Raw genomic sequence first — 15,526 nt, forward strand, 5'->3', positions numbered from 1 at the left:
GTCCCTTACTAGATGTCCGAAAACGTTTGTAAAATTCGCGGACAGCATCGGGCCGGATCTTCCAGGAAGTCATCAAACGAACTCTCTCGGACATTCAGTTTCCGTTTTATAAAATATTCAAATTTTGGTCATTTTTTCGCTGTCCCGGTAAATCCCACAAGAGGGCGAATGGACTCATATTGCAAATGTACAAAACATCACGAATCACGACGTGGCCTTATCTCCTAAACGGAAAAGACTTTGAAGCTGAAACTTGGTGAGCATAGGTTTGGCATAATGGGCAGTTGGCCCCGAACAAGATGGCGTCTAGGCCTAAACTGTTTTTGAGTTATGGCCATTTTTCTGGGATTAAAGGTCCAAAATGAAAATAGAGCAATAATTTTTCCACTTCACGTCAAAGTAAAGGAACCTACAGTGTCAAAAAAAGAACCAGCGATTTATCTATTGTCATTTAATAGAAATCGTACAATGTCAAATTGGTGATGTTCAAAAATAGGTGTTTTTTTTAAATACAGTTTCCGATCCAGTTGCAGCGTGTTCATACTAATCTTTTTAAAGTGTGCTTCGGAGCTCTGCGAGATTTCTGTGATTTTCTGAAATAACACACACTCACTAAACCCTCCGTAAATAAATCAGTTCTTAACGTAAAGACTTAAAACTCAAAATTCTATAATTGCCTACCCCAAGGAGGATATGTGTTCACTTTCAGATTCCTGTGTAAACCGGAAGTGCTTTAAAATGGTGTCATAGTTGCTGTTTCGAAGGGTTAATAAGGTCAGATCTTTTCAAAACTTCATATGTGTGATTAGGCAACCCTCGTGAACTGTAAGTCAGTCATTTCTCTCAACAGATGTCAAAGAAAAGCTCTCACACACACACACACAAACACACACACACACACACACACACACACACACACACACACACACACACACACAGCAAGGATGGAGTGACAAAGTGCGGTGCTTAAAGACACACAGAGCCTGCAATGGCGTTTCCATATTCTCAAGGCCATGCCGAGTTCAACGAGATGCCCCGCTCAACCGTGAAAAAAGTAGGCCCAAAATGAAGCCTGGCCCTAAATGTAATTTGCTTTTGGGTGACAGTGAGAGAACCGTTAGGATGAGAAGCACAATTTGACCTCAGGAACATTCCTGAGGTCCTCCCGATCTGCGCAAGCCTAACCTTGAACGTGTGGCATTAACCCTTAACAGTTAAACGAAGGTGTTTACATCAAACAGTTTTCAATGACTTCTCTCCCCATAGGAATACATTGCCTGCTCCTCTAAAGTCAACCTGAAGCCTATGTGGGTTATGAAAGTCTTATGAACCTGTCTTCGATGACAATCCATCAAGCCACTATGATTGATTCTAAGCTTCCTGGAGCAACCGGAAGTGGTTAAAATCACCCTAAAAGTGTTTTTCCATACCCAACCAGCAGTTTGTGATAAATAGTGCATTCAACCCTGTGTAAATCGGTTAGTTCTTAACGTAAACACTTAAAACTCAGGATTCCGTAAAGGCATACCCCAATCAGGATATGAGTTTACTTCCTGTGCCAACCGGAAGTGCCTTAAATGGTGTCATAGTGGCTGTTTCGAAGGGTTAAAAAGGTCAGCTCTTTTCAAAACTTTATATGTGTGATTAGGCAACCCCCATGAACTGCAAATCAGTCATTTCTCCCATAAAATTTCCAAGAAGAAATCACACACACACACAGCTAGGACAGAGGGACACAGTGTGGTGCGTAGAGACAAACAGGTTCTGCAATAGTTAACTTTGTTCTAACTATTACCGTCTGACCTAGAGTTCTGAAACTTTAGAAACCTGTTCTAGAGCTCAGGCCGATAGTGCGTGGAGTTATGTGGCTCTAGAAGGTTCTCGCACCGAGAAACAGCCTCGTACATTTGCAATAACTTCAATTTAAAAAAATACGACATTTAGAAATGTCCCAGAGTCGCACGACTAGGTGCATTGCGACTGCCTCGGCCCATATAGACGGACCCCAACGTTTCTGTCCGATAGCTCATTCAAGGACCCTGTAGCAAGTCATGGAAAAAAGTGGATTTTCAGCACCAATTAAGGTCAATTAAGCACCAAATGACCTATCGAGCCGAAACTTGGGCTATTTTGCCTCAGCTAGGCCTACACATAATGTCAGAACTGGACCCGCAGCTAGAACGTAACTACGTGTTTTACGTTTTTATTATGGTTTGAACAGAAGGCGTTGTGAATTTTGAGCCAGCTCTGAAGTATGTGATAGTTGGCTTCTAAATGAGTTGGAAAAAGTGGGTGTGGTGTCAGTTTGGTGTCAGAATGATATCTAATTGACTGATGGACGGTGACTTGCTGGTGACTTTTGTCTATTTGCAATATGTTTAAACAGTGAGGTACCATCACCAAAGTGACATTCTGAAATCAACCCCAACGAGCGATGGAGAGGAACCAGAATCACTGCCCAGCCATCCCGAGTTCATCGGGCCAGTCAATTTCGCATTCCTGCAGGATTTTTGAGCATGCGAAATTCATGATGGTAAATGCCCATTGAACCATATTGCAAATGCACAGTGCATTTGCAACAGTGATAAACATCACCAAATGGACATGATGAAATCAACACAACCAGCGATGAGGAGTAACCACTGTCACTGCCCGGCCATCCTGTGTTCTTCAGGCCAGTCGATTTAGCATTTCTGCAGGATTTTTGAGCATGACAAATTTGTGATGGTACATAGCAAATGGACATAACATCCTGATTTGGCATTTTCAAATCTTTCATATTGCATTTTGACATTTCTTATGGCATTTGGCAAAAAAAAAGTGCCTTTTGACTTTGACTTCCTATGAAATCATATTGCAAATTGACAAAACATGTGCCTTATGCACAAGTTAAAAAAAATAATAATAATAATAATGATTATAAAATTTGACAAAAGTATATTCACACAGTTCTTACACATGATTAATTGACAAAAAAATCGAAAGAATTTTGAAAAACAGTCCAGAAAGCACTTTTTTAAGGGTGTGATAAGTTTTTTCCAAAATGTTGCTATTTTTGACTTTTGACTTCCTATGAAATCATATTGCAAATGGACAAAACATATGCCTTATGCACAAGTATAAAAATAAAAAATAAAAAATAAAAATAAAAAATCGAAAGAATTTCGAAAAACGGTCCAGAAAGTACTTTTTTAAGGGGGTGATACATTTTTGAAAATGTTACTTTTGGATGTTGACTTGTGTTACATTTGCAATATGAAAAACCACGGTGGAGCGCACCGTTGGATTTTTAAAGTGTTACACTTGGCATTTGCCATATGGCATATGGCATGAATGAAACGACGCCGAATTGAGTGGTATTGAACACCATGTATATGGTTTGTCCAGTGCCAATGACTTCCCATTCATTTTTGTACATTTCAGGGGGGTGTTCACTTCCATAACACTAATAAGCAAAAACACAAACAACAAGACAGCACCCTTCAACTATACATCACTGGTTGGAATATTAAACAGCAATAAAAAGTTACATGAAACAGAAAAACACCCATTATATACATCCCAGGAGGCTACTGAGAGGAACAACGCTCATAATGGCTGGAATAGAGTGAATGGAATGGTATCAAACACATGGAAAACATGTGTTTGATGAGTTCAATACCATTCTGTTTATTCCGTTCCAGCCATTACTATGAGCAATTAAGGAGCCTCAACCTTGTGTTATATTTGTACTCATTTATATCCCAGCTTCTCACCCACTGGTTCAATCCCTCATATAATAAAAAAAAATGTTCTCATAGACAAAATGTTCCTCTCCTCTCCTGTAATTTTTCTACCATTGTTTAGTAAGATACGGTCTTTACCATGAGCTTGAGCCAATCTGTTGATTTCGGACTATCTGCACTGTTCCAGTTATGTAGTATGTGTCAAGCTGCAGTAAGAAAACCCACGGAGGCAAGACCAAACTCTGCTGACACCTGGTGGAAAAAAAGATATCCCCTTAAAAGCACAACTGTGGAGACTGGGATATGCTGTCCCACCATTACTCAAGCTGTTTAATGACCTCCTTTCAAAAAGGGAGCACTATGGGACTTTCCCATATAGCATGCAAAAAGTTACCTACTTCCCTTGCATTTCCAGCAAAAATAATTTTTTGTGCTATTTTGTGTAATCTAACCGGGGTCCAGTGATACCTATGAACAAGTTTTTGTGTAAATGTCACCGTTGCTTCCCTGGTACACCACACTGCATTGAAAACAATATTTTTCCATACATCCTCCTCAATGTCACTATTAAGACCATGCCATGTCAACCTTAAATCCTCAGTTTCCATGTTGTGCACATGAGACTCTTCTAATGCTAAATGATGCTAAATGTAATATTCCTGGTAACAAAATGTTAATCTTTTTGGAGGTTATTAATACTCATAAGAGACCCCAAGCAGCTCCTTAGTTGAAAATATTTCCAGATGTCTCCCTTATGAGAACTGAAGGAGAAATTATATTCTCCAGATAAGACAAAACACTCCTTCCTCATAAATGCCCTATTGCATGAAAGCCTTGTCTAAGCCATACCTCCCAGATAAATTGTTTTCCTATGCCAACTGAGGAATTTTGCAATATAGAAGAGTATTTTTGTTTATACTGGGAAATTCCAAGCATCTAATGAATCTTAACCCACACCTCTTGCGAATGTTGTAGGATTCGGTTACCCTCTTCTGTTGGATGCCTCTGATTGTTTTGGGGTCTGTGTGATAAATCCTCAATAGGCTTAAACATTCCCGTGATAGACCTGTCAATCTACATCCCAAATGGGAATCGTAAAATTGCCCAATTTGGCTTTTTCAAATTATGTTGTACAGTTCTACATTGGGTAGTGCTAGTCCTCCTCTGTCCCTTGGAGCATGGAACATCACATTTATTCGGGTTCCCCCATCCCAGAGATAATCCTTGATCATACTGCTTAAATAATGAGGGAGAGATGGTCACTGGCAACATCATGGACACACAATTGAACTGTGGAGCTACAACAACTTTAACAGTATTTATTTTGCCCCAGAAAGTAAGATGAAGCAGCCTCCACTTATCAAGATTATTCTTTTTTTTTGTTGTTGTAGTAATGGCATATTATTTGCATGATATTCTGTAGCTCGCTGCTCAGTCTTATACTCAGGTATTTCAATCCTGATGTTGCTTTAAAGCTTCAATATGTAACTTTGTATTTTGTTATGTTTAAAAGCGCCAATAAGTCGCTAGTGGTCATCCAATGTGATGCAACAGTAACAATATCTAGCCTGCTCGAGAACCGCTGTATTAAATTGTTTTTTATTTTCCCTGTCAGGTCGGAATTTCACGACAAATTTTGTGCGCCACAGAATGAGTGACGTGTTTTACGTCAGTGAGGAGGCGATGCCACAGCTCAGGGATATTCTAATGGCGGTATGATAGCCATCTAGCTTAGCCCATGTCCACACCTGGCTAGCATAGATAGCTAGGTTACAGGCATGGCAAACAACCTGACCCAGCTGTAACTACTCCTCCATCTAAGCCAAAGAAACAGAACTTTGTAGAGCAGACAGGCAAAAAGGGAAAGCGATAGAGCCCGTGTCAAGACGAGAGTAAACCTTGAATTTGGGCTCACTGTGGAAAGAATACTAAGGTTGTTGATGGGATTCAAAACCAACCCAGTGTTGGCATTTTTTTCTGCTGAAAAGGTAAGAAAGACATTGCTAACTAAATAATATATCTTGCTAGATAAAGTGACGGTTTTGCTATTTACATTGAACAAAAACATAAATGCAACATGTGAAGTGTTAGTCCCATGTTCCATGAGCTGAAATAAAATATCTCAGAAATGTTCCATGTGCACAAAAAGCTTATTTCTCTCAAATGTTGTGCACATCCCTGTTAGTGAGCAGGATATTCCATCCACCTGACAAGTGTGGCATAATCAAGAAGCTGATTAAACAGCATGATCATTACATAGGTGCACCTTGTGCTGGGGACAAAAGGCCACTAAAATGTGCAGTTTTGTCACACAACACCAAATATGTCTCAAGTTGAGGGAGCGTGCAATTGGCATTGTGACTGCAGGAATGTTCACCAGAGCTGTTGCCAGAAAATGTAATGTTAATTTCTCTACCATAAGCTGCCTCCGTCGCTTTAGAGAATTTGGTAGTACATCCAACCAACCTCACAACCACAGACCACGTGTAGCTACGCCAGCCCAGGACCTTCACATCCGGCTTCTTCACCTGCAGGTGAAATCAATAAGGGCCTATTGAATTTATTTCAGTTGACTGATTTCCTGTAAATCAGTAAAATTGCTGCGTTTATATTTTTGTACAGTAAAGTTTTAATCTGTATACAAAGTGTTATATTTGGGATTAATTGCTTTGATTGTTGTTTCCAAGCCACACATCCATTATGCTTCTTATTAGCTAGTTAAGTAACATTAGCTAGTGTAGCCTATTAGCTGACTGCAACATGGTTTGTTTCATTTGAATATAAAATGTCGCTTCACTAGTTTATCGTAACTAGCTAGCTAAATTATGTATATAGCTATTGTTAGTTGACCTTGAGTTATATTTCTGATGTCTGTGGTCTGAAAGCCACGCTGAAATTGGCTATCTACTTCACACTACTCTACTGGTATGAAGTAGCCATAGTCATAAAGCCCATTTCAGATACATAACAGGCTGACTACACGACGCGAGCGTTGCAAAATAAATGTAGAAATCTATATTATTCAATTTTTGCACCCACACTGCTCATGCGTGCCAACGAGCGTCTGCGTTGCCAAGGGCTAAAATAAAAGTCAGTTCTATTTCTGACGCAGATCGCGCTGCAAGTCCTGCCTCTCGCATCTCCTCATTGGTTTACAGAAGCAGGTACCCACGTGCCATCTCCTCATTGCTTATACCCACGTGGGTGAATGAAAGACGAAATAGGTTGGTGGCGGTAATGCATGTAATTTATGAAAGTTGCTCCGCTCTATTTTGAAACAAATTAGTATTTATCTTAACTTCTCACGACCTATAACTTCAAACAAATATGACAAAGGGAAAAGGCACCAAAAAAAAGGGGCGCTAAACAAGATAATTTTAATGAGATAGACAACGAACCAATTTCAACGGCGCCGACCCACGAGGAGTTAGCTGAAGAGGCTAGCTTCCAAGAGTTCCCCACAGATCCTACTCAAAGTGACATACTGGCTGCCATAAACTCACTAAGCAAGAAGGTGGACATAAGGTTGGCTGATATCTCAAAGAGTATTGGGACTTTGGCCGAAACTGTGAAGGCAACTAATGGAAGGGTGCATAAGGTTGAGCAGACGACAGTCGATCACGAGGCCAGGCTATAGGACATAGAGAAACAGTGCGCAACTTTCAAAAAGGACAACAAAACCCTGAAAGCCCGAATGGAAATGATCGAGTCGCATTCAAGACGCCAGAACATTTGAATATGTGGGATCCAGGAGGACACTGAGAAAGGGAAACCCACTGAATTTGTCTCGGAGCTGATACAGGCATTGCTGGGGAGTGAACACTTCAAAATGGCCATCCTGATCGACCGTGCACACAGATCTCAGGCAACGAAGCCGGCCAAGGGCGGGCCACCAAGGCCATTCATTGTACGGCTACACTATCCCCAGACCAGGGATCTCATCCTGAAGCTGGCTAGTCAAAAGTTCCCCCTTAACTACAACAGAGCCTGGGTGTCTTTCTACCCAGATCTTACCTTGGAGGTGAGGAACCAATGGAAAGAGTATGATGAGGTACGCAACAAATTCCTCTTCCCAGTCCGGTTTAAGGTGACAGTCGAAGGATCAACACGTACGTTTGACAACCCAAAAGAGGCCGATCTGTTCTTGACAAGCAAGCTCCCTGGCTGAGGATACAGAACGGCTGTGTCAGCCGGCTAAATGGCCAAATACAGGCCAGGAATGTCTTTTCGATTAGAAGATCAGAATATGATAGGTGAGATGTTGTGGCTAATATAGCATTGTTTAGCATATCATGTTTTAGCGCCACTCACCCCCTAACGTGAGAGTTAAGTGTTAAGTGTTATTTAATATTTGTTTATATGCAGAGCATCTATAGACGACGAGTCAGTTCAAGCTGTATGTCTAGACACCCTAAGGTTTGTGTGTTAGCCAAGGAGTGCTTCGTTTGGGGAAGTCACTCAGTAAAGGGACGGGAGGGGGGATGGGGTCTGTGTTTTATGTTCACATTTATTAATACAGGTGGCATGACAAGCTCCCACACGGCGGGACGTTTCTCTTCTGGGTTTTGTATGACAGCAACAATTTGCTCTAAAATAAGAAATGCCACATAGTGACAGAGCACAGAGTAGACCAGGTGGAATAAAGATAGTCAGCTGGAACTGTAATGGCTTAGGGCATGTGGTGAAACGAGCTAAGGTTTTTTCTCATCTTAAATCACTGGGTGCTGACATAGTGCTTCTTCAAGAAACTCATATTAAACGCACCTCTCAGGCCAAGCTACGAGTCGGCTGGATCGGTCAGATATACCAGTCTAACCCCTCTCGCAAAATCTAGCAATCCTGATAAGGAAAACATTCCTTTTGTTTACTCATCCTCGATTTCAGATCCTAATGTTTGGTTACCTATCACCCTATTCTAATTACGGACCACTCTCCTCTGTCCATGGTGCTGAAACTCGACAATATGTCGACAGGTCGGCGACCGACGCATACCTGTTGAAAGATGAGGCTTTTTGTCAGTATTTGAAGAAGCTGGGAATCTCTAAAGGCTGTGATTAGAGGTTACATTATTTCTTATACATCAGAGAGGAAGAAACGCGCCAATACGAGGCTGAGAGAAATTGAAAGAGAGTTAGGGGAACAGGAGAACATTTTTAGGACGAATTCCGCATATACAGTCCTTGAAAAGATCACAAAGTTAAAATATGAATACAATACCATCCTTTCGAAACGGGTGGGCTCTTTACTTGCTAGAACGTAACAAAGCTATTTTGAACTGGGTGACAAACCACAAATGATTAGCAAGACAGCTAAGGCATGTACAGGCATCTAGAGCTAGAAGGGTAAAATAACAGATCCGCAGGATATTAATAAATGCTTTGCGCAGTTTTACTCAGAGCTATACCAATCAAAATGCGATGCTACTGATCCACAAACTATGGAACGCTTTCTCACTGAATGTGAACTTCCTAAACTAGATAGGGGGGCAGCTGCTGCACTCGATGCAGGGATAACTTTAGAAGAAATTAACACAGCAATAGCACGATTTCCAAACAGCAAGGCCCCTGGGCCCGATGGATATGTAATAGAATTCTATAAGAAGTACTGCGCCAGTCTATATCCAAAGAAAATGTCAAACTCCCGCAAGCACTGTATGAGGGCTACAATAGCAATGATCTTGAAAAAAAGATAGAGATTCCATGGAGATTTCGTCTTTATCGCCCCGTGTCGTTACTCCCCATAGAAAAGAAGGTGTTGACAAAGATCTTGGAAACCGATTGAAAACATATATTTCCGACATCATACACCCTGACCAGACAGGTTTTATCCCGGGCCGACATATATACTACAATTTGAGACACCTTTTCAACGTAATGTATCATAAGGTTGAGGCAGTGGTAATAGCTCTTGATGCAGAGAAGGCGTTTGATCAGATTGAGTAGAAGTACATGATGTCGGTTCTGGAGCACTTCGGGTTTGGAAAGGAATTTATTAATTGGATAAGAATTATTTATGCACACCCAATGGCGTCCGTGGTAACCAATCAGGAAATGTCGCAGTCATTCCGCTTGTTCAAGGGGTGCCGAAAGGGGTGCCCTATTTCGCCTGCTCTCTTCGCTATAGCCAGGGAACCCCTTGCTACTCACATTCGGGCATGTGCCGATATAGCTTCTGTTAAAATAAAGGACACACAGCACAAAATGTCCCTATATGCAGACGATGTTCTTTTGTTTTTGTCCATGCCTAAAACTTATATTTCACCCTTACTTAACTTGATAAACACATTTGGCTCCTTCTCTGGCTACAAGATAAACTGTCAAAAAAGTGAGTTGATGCCAATATCACGGCCTGGGGATATGCAATTTCTGCAATCTACCCTGTTTAGAACAGTGATGGACAAGTTCACGAGCCTTGGCATTGTAGTGACAAGAGACCTTGATCAGCTATTGAAAGCGAATTGGGACAGGAAAATATATCAGCTTAAACAAAATATAGATTTTTGGAAAACTCTGCCTATCTCCTTGGTTGGTCGTATAAACGCTATTAAAATGGTTGTCCTACCCAGGTTTCTTTACCTCTTCCAATGTCTACCCAATTTCATACCACATAGCTATTTTATGAAACTGGATTCAATTAGTAACAACATTTTTATGGGATAACAAGGCAGCCAGAATTTCAAAGAAGCATTTATGCAAGTACAAAATAGAGCGGGGCTTTGGCCTTCCTCACTTTAAACTGTATTATTGGGCTGCTAATCTGAACATTGTGTCTGTCTGGAGGGAAAGTTAACCTGCGATGAGACAGAAGGATATGCCTTCATGGCTTTTGATTGAGCAGGCCTCCTGTCAACGTTCCTCACTCCCTGCACTTGTTAATAGCCCATCATATGTGAAAAAATCCACTTATGACTAACCCAGTCATTTGGATCTGGAAACAGATTAGGTATTTTCTTAATTATGCTGCATACCTGCCCATGAGTCGCTCATGAGCACCAGGTCATCAGCGAACGCCAGAGTGGTAACTTTCCTCCCCTCGAACCTGTAACCCTCATTAAAACTCGGTGACTCGGGGGCAGTATTTTCATTTTTGGAAAAAAAACGTTCCCGTAGTAAACGGGATATTTTGTCAGGACAAGATGCTAGAATATGCATATAATTGACAGCTTAGGATAGAAAACACTCTAAAGTTTCCAAAACTGTAAAAATATTGTCTGTGAGTATAACAGAACTGATGTTGCAGGCGAAAGCCTGAGAAAAATCCAATCCGGAAGTGCCCCATGTTTTGAAAGCGCTGCGTTCCAATGAGTCCAATGAGTCCCTATTGAGCTGTGAATGGGCTATCAACCAGATTACTCTTTCCCGAAGGTGTCTACAGCATTGTGACGTAGTTTTACGCATTTATGTTGAAGAATACCCGTAAGCGGCTACATTGCGCAAGTGGTCACCTGATGCTGCCAGAGTGATTCTTGCGTAAAATACTGAGGTAGCCATTACTCCAATCGGTCCTACTAAAAAACGAATTGTCCCGATGGATATATTATCGAATAGATATTTGAAAACACCTTGAGGATTGATTATAAACAACATTTGCCATGTTTCTGTCGATATTATGGAGTTAATTTGGAATATTTTTCGCTGTTTTTGTGACTGCAATTTCTGGGCGATTTCTCAGCCAAACGTGTAGAACAAACGGAGCTATTTCGCCTACAAATAATATTTTTGGAAAAAAGGAACATTTGCTATCTAACTGGGAGTCTCCTGAGTGAAAACATCCGAAGCTCATCAAAGGTAAACGATTTAATTTGATTGCTTTTCTGATTTACGTGGCCAAGTTACCTGCTGCTAGCTGGACAAAATGCTATGCTAGGCTATCGATAAACTTACACAAATGCTTGTCTAGCTTTGGCTGTAAAGCATATTTTGAAAATCTGAGATGACAGAGTGATTAACAAAAGGCTAAACTGTGTCTCAAAATATTTAATTTGTGATTTTCATGAATAGGAATATTTTCTAGGGATATTTATGTCTGTTGCGTTATGCTAATTAGTGTCTGGCGATGATTATGCTCACACATGCGGGATGGGGAGTCACTAAAGGTTCTCAACATACCCACTGTTTACATTAGAGGTCGACCGATTATGATTTTTCAACGCCGATACCGATAATTGGAGGACCAGAAAAGCCAATTCCGATAAAAAAAAATGTTTTTATTTGTAATGATGACAATTACAACAATACTGAATTAACACTTATTTTAACTTAATATAATACATCAATAAAATCAATTTAGCCTCAAGTAGATAATGAAACATGTTCAATTTGGTTTAAATAATGCAAAAACAAAGTGTTGGAGAAGAACGTAAAAGTGCAATGTGTGCCATGTAAAATATGTGCCACGTAAGAAAGCTAACGTTTCATTTCCTTGCTCAGAACATATGAAAGCTGGTGGTTCCTTTTAACATGAGTCTTCAATATTCCCAGGTAAGAAGTTTTAGGTTGTAGTTATTATAGGACTATTTCTCTCTATACCATTTGTATTTCATTAACCTTTGACTATTGGATGTTCTTATAGGCACTTTAGTATTGCCAGTGTAACAGTATAGCTTCCGTTCCTCTCCAGGCTCCTCCCTGGGCTCGAACCAGCAACACAATGACAACAGCCACTCTCGAAGCAGCGTTACCCATGCAGAGCAAGGGGAACAACCACCCCAAGGCTCAGAGTGAGTGAAGTTTGAAACGCTATTAGCGCACGCTAACTAGCCAGCCATTTCACTTCGGTTACACCAGCCTCATCTCGGGAGTTGATAGGTTTGAAGTCATAAACAGCGCAATGCTTGATGCACAACGAAGAGCTGCTGGCAAAACGCACGAAAGTGCTGTTTGAATGAATGTTTACGCACCTGCTTCTGCCTACCACCGCTCAGTCAGATACTTAGATACTTGTATGCTTGTATGCTCAGTCAGATTATATGCAACACAGGACATGCTAGATAATATCTAGTAATATCATCAACCATGTGTAGTTAACTAGTGATTATGATTGATTGTTTTTTATAAGATAAGTTTAATGCTAGCTAGCAACTTACTGCATTTGCCTAACAGGCAGTCTCCTTGTGGAGTGCAATGAGAGAGAGGCAGGTCTTTATTGCGTTGGACTAGTTAACTGTAAGGTTGCAAGATTGGATCCCCGAGCTGACAAGGTGAAAATCTGTCTTTCTGCCCATGAATGAGGCAGTTAACCCACCGTTCCTAGGCCGCCATTGAAAATAAGAATGTGTTCCTAACTGACTTGCCTAGTTAAATAAAGGTGTAAAAAACATTTTTTAAATCGGCAAATCGGAGCCCAAAAATATCCCGATTTCCGATTATGAAAACTTGAAATCGGCCCTAATTAATCGGCCATTCCGATTAATCGGTCAACCTCTAGTTTACATAGACAGCCCAATTTGCCTGAATCATGCTTTCCACCCTGCATTGGATGATGTGGTGTTTGATGTTTGGTTCAGAAATCTCAGATGAGGACTGTGTAGAAGCTCTCAGGAATATAAACCACAGTTCAGTGAATGCCAGACACAACCTTGTACAGTTTAAGGTGATACACGGGTTACATTACTCAAAAGTAAAACTGCATAAAATATTCCCAGACACCTCACCACTGTGTGAGAGGTGCAAGCAGGATGAGGGGACGTTGACCCACTTATTCTGGACATGTCCTAAGTTACTCTCATTTTTGATTATTTATCTAAAGCCTTCGATAGAGTTCTAGCCCCAGACCCATTGATCACTCTGTTTGGTACAGTTGATGGGAATAACCAGGAAGGGAAAGCTGTCTCTCTTTGTACTCTATTAGCCAAAAAGGTAATATTGCAATTTTGGAAATTGGAGACTGTACCTACCTTTGAAATGTGGTTACGGGATTTAGGGAATGTAATACATATGGAAAATATTCGATACAATACCTCCAATAGAATGTCCAATGTTTTACAAAAAATACTGGATTGACGATCTGCTGCTACTCTGTGCTGTACTCCACTCAATATTTATTTTTGGCTTAACTACACTGCTTGTAATGATTATATGCTGTCTTCTTATACATGTACCACCTAATAGAATTTTGTTTTATTTTGTGTATGTGTGAGTTAAGTTTAGTTTTGTCCTCTAAATTGGCCAATGAATGTCATTGTTTGTATTACTGTCTTTTTTAATTATTTTTTTATTGGAAAATAATAAACATATTACTTAAAAAATATATACAAAATATAAAAAGAGAAGAAAAAGTCTAGAAGGAGGATAGATGACTAGAAACGATTCGGTTGACCGTTTTATGTGTGGATTAATTGGTGGAGTAGAGGACCTTGTGCATTTCAGGTAAACTCAATGTTTATATCCCAGGACAAATTAGCTAACAACAGCAAGCTAGCTAGCTACATTGCCATAAATGTTTAATGCTTTTTGATCTGTCCCCAAATTAATATAATTGGTTCAGAGTTTGTTTTAATATTTTATCCTGCGTGGTGTGATCGCATTTTGTGTGGGGGGACAAAATACATTTATGCACGATGGCACACGCGCGCGCAGCTGGTTTGGGTTCCGTGAAGATGAGGCATGATGCAATGGTTTGTTTGATCTGAACGGTCTACTTTTAGAATATCTCATGTCGTCGGCTGGAGTTTCGAAGATTCAGCATGTAGCTAGGCCTAGCTTAAATGTTTAGCCAATGTCTTGCGACGAGATGGATCCATTTAGCTAAGCAAAGAACAATGCACTAACGGTTTGTGTTTAGCCAAACAGCTAACTAGCTAGCCAAGTAGAGAACTAGCTAGCCATTTTGCTGCAAATAGCTAGCCTAGCTTGCTGATATTTATCTGACAAGTCAATGTACCCTGTTTCTGGAACATCTATTTCATGACACTCATTTGCTACAAGTGGCAACTTTGTTTTAAAAGTTTTATCACATAATTGGAAATAGTTACCATGGAAACAGTATCAACTGCGCATCTCTTCTTGATTGTAATGCCCCCTTCCAAAGCTAGCTACTTTTATCTCGTCTTGTCTGATGTATCTGACCTGGGCTTCATTACTTGAAGCATGAAATAAATAAATCGACATCAACACCTGGCAAGCCTGTGTTTCCAGCCCCACCATTGTCGAATATTGGAGCAGAATCAGATTGCTGTAGTCTGTGTTTAAGTATTTTTGACCATGTTGTTTATTCCATCATTATCTTTCCCCTAGCTGGCCAATAACAATAATGTTTTATCTAATAAAATAGTAGACATCTAGAATTCTAGGCATCGAAGCTGTTTAGGAAAATGAACTACCCAGAATTTACTTTGAGTATTGATTACATACTATCCCAACATTAGCCTACTGCACAGAGATATTACAATTGTATTCCCTATTTGAGCTATCTGGTGGAGATGTAAACAGACTTAGCACAAAATATACACCTGTATTGAGTGTTTAAGACTAACATGACATTATATTGAATGGCTGGAAACTTTCATTCTTCTTTCTGCCTAATAACCACCTTATCCAATGATGAAAAAAAAACATCCTCAACTGAACGAAAGTCAATGCCTTCAACTGAAATGTGTCTTCTGCATTTAGAATATACAGTACCAGTCAAAAGTTTGGACACCTACTCATTCAAGGGTTTTGTCTTTATTTTTACAATTTTCTACATTATAGAATAATAGTGAAGACATCAAAACTATGACATAACACATATGGAATCATGTAGTAACCAAAAAAAAGTGTTACCAGCAAGCACCCCCACCGCTTCACGGTGGGAACCACACA

Source organism: Oncorhynchus clarkii, chromosome 17, assembly GCF_045791955.1.
Source record: "Oncorhynchus clarkii lewisi isolate Uvic-CL-2024 chromosome 17, UVic_Ocla_1.0, whole genome shotgun sequence".
NCBI classification, from domain to species: Eukaryota; Metazoa; Chordata; class Actinopteri; order Salmoniformes; family Salmonidae; genus Oncorhynchus; species Oncorhynchus clarkii.